The 2688-nt window shown below is 39.3% G+C and overlaps 1 pseudogene; it reads right to left on the bottom strand.

Annotated features, from left to right (window-relative positions):
- Positions 1-1232: 1232 nt before the first annotated feature.
- Positions 1233-1343, bottom strand: LOC139184725 (U2 spliceosomal RNA; annotated as a pseudogene).
- Between the last annotated feature and the right edge of the window lie 1345 nt (positions 1344-2688).

Genomic DNA, 2688 nt, shown 5'->3' with positions numbered 1-2688 from the left:
TTTAGTATCTCTCAGATACACCAGGCACACTTCTGCCTCAGGGGCTTTGTACTTATTTTTTTCTGCCAAGGTCTTACTCCACAGATTTATATTTTGATAAAAAGTGAGAGAAAGTATGATAGAAGGATTTGGCTGTTTCACCCTGTTCTAACCTTGCCATTATTGACCAGAGGTTCTATGCTGCTTAATGTGATGCAATTTGAAATACACAACATCTTCATGAATATTCTTGCCCCACACTATTTAAGCAGAATCGGATCAGACCTCCTTTTAACTTCCCTGGTGGCTCAGACAGTAAAGCATCTGCTTACAATGCAGGAGACCTGGCTTCAATCCCTACCTCCGGAAGATCTCCTGGAGAAGGAAATGGCAACCCACTCCAGAATTCTTGCCTGGAAAATCCCATGGGAGGAACTTGGTAGACTACAGTCCATGGGGTCGCAAAGAGTCAGACACAACTGAGTAACTTCACTTTAACTTCCAGTTTACAACATAATTATGATAGTTTTATACATTTAATATCTTTTGGATATGGGGTTTACCCATATGCTCACTGCTGGAGGAGGAAATGGCAACCAACTCCAGTATTCTTGTCAGAAAAATCCCATGGACAGAGGAACCTGGTGGGCTATAGTCCATGTTGCATACAGCTGGGCTGTAGTCCAGGCTGCAAAGCATTGGACACAAATGAACGTGCACACATGAATGAATGACTGAGCACACACAGATGTGTTTACTGCTTATCTTGTCATCCTCCTTTCTTGCATCTCACTTCCTTTTACCTGGAATCATTTCCCTTGTATCTGAAGCATATCTTTCAGTGTTCCGCTGACCACTGTGGTAACCACTAGTCATGTGGATACTGGGCACTTGACTTACATCTACTCTGAATTGAGATTTGCTGTTAGTGTAAAGCTCATCCTGGATTTCAGAGACCTAGTACAAAAATGTAAGAGATCTCGTTAATGATTTTTGTATTAATTGCATGTTGAAATGATATGATTTTGATATATTGGCTTAAGTAGATCACTATTCAGATGGATTATCCTTTTATTTATTTATTTATGTTTGCTTTTGAAATTGTGGCTATTAGGGGATTTAAATTTGTGTCCCTCATGTTGCCTTCCTATTGGACAACTCTGTTTTAGAAGTTTCTTTAACAGTGGTCTATTGGTGGCAAGTTCTTTTTTTCATATTTATTTATTTAAAAAGTTAACCATGAAAATTTTATTATTGGGTGATTATTTTTTAAACTATTATATGCCATGAGTGTGGACAATTAGATATTAAGATGATGAGAACAGATACTACACTTGATCTTAGCCAAAAGACTGAGAAGCACTGTGGCAAATTCTTAATTTTTTTTTTTGGTCTAAAAATGTCTTTATTTTACATTTGCTCTTGCAGTATTTTTTTTTTTCACATGTACTAGGCTAGATTGAGTTATATTTTCTTCTCTTGAGATATTATTTCACTGTTTCTGGTTTCCATTTTTTGTGATAGGACCATGTCAGTCAACTTGATCACTCCTTTCCCTCTAATTTGTGTTTTCTCTGACTGCTGTGTGAAAAATCTGGTTTTCACTATTCTGGTGTATCATTATGATGAATCTAGGTATGGGTTTCTTGTTATTTATCTTGCTTGGGATTCACGGGGTTTTCTGAAACTACTTCTGTCAGTCTGGGAAATTACTAGTTGTTACCTCTCAGATATCACCTGGCCCCCATTCTGTTTTTCCCCTTCTTCTGAAATGCCAGTTAGACCTATGTTAGACTTTTACTTTATCTTATATTTTTGCCTACATTTTATGTTTTCCTTATTTTTGTCTCTGTAAGGTGTGTATTGAATTAACAGTGGCTTAGACGGTGTATGGATGTGAGAGTTGGACTGTGAAGAAAGCTGAGCACCGAAGAATTGATGCTTTTGAACTGTGGTGTTGGAGAAGACTCTTGAGAGTCCCTTGGACTGCAAGGAGATCCAACCAGTCCATTCTGAAGGAGATCAGCCCTGGGATTTCTTTGGAAGGAATGATGCTAAAGCTGAAACTCCAGTACTTTGGCCACCTCATGCGAAGAGTTGACTCATTGGAAAAGACTCTGATGCTGGGAGGGATTGAGGGCAGGAGGAAAAGGGAATAACAGAGGATGAGATGGCTGGATGGAATCACCGACTTGATGGACGTGAGTTTGAGTGAACTCCAGGAGTTGGTGATGGACAGGGAGGCCTGGCGTGCTGTAATTCATGGGGTCACAAAGAGTCGGACATGACTGAGCAACTGAACTGAACTGAACTAGATGGTTAAGAATCTGCCTGCAGTGCAGGAGACCTGAGTTCAAGCCCCGGGTTAGGAAGATCCCTTGAAGAAGGGAATGGCAGCCACTCCAGTATTCTTGCCTGGAGAATTCTATGGACAAAGGAACCTGGCAGTCCAAGGGATCACAAAGAGTCAGACATGACTGAGTGACTATCGCTTTCACAAGGTGTGTATTGAACTAATTCTTCATAATTACCTAACATTTTGCTAATACCTTTATCTGTGTCCAATATTCTGGTTCACCTCCTCCATGGAATTTGTTTAATTTCAATGATATTATTCTTATTATTGTTATTTTGAGTACAATTTGCTTCTTTTCAAATCTGCTTATTTCTGACTTAGTCTATTCAGGCTGCTTTAACAAAAATGCCAGA

This window comes from Bos indicus, chromosome 8 (genome assembly GCF_029378745.1).
Source record: "Bos indicus isolate NIAB-ARS_2022 breed Sahiwal x Tharparkar chromosome 8, NIAB-ARS_B.indTharparkar_mat_pri_1.0, whole genome shotgun sequence".
NCBI classification, from domain to species: domain Eukaryota; kingdom Metazoa; phylum Chordata; class Mammalia; order Artiodactyla; family Bovidae; genus Bos; species Bos indicus.
This window is presented reverse-complemented; position numbering and strand designations above follow the sequence as displayed.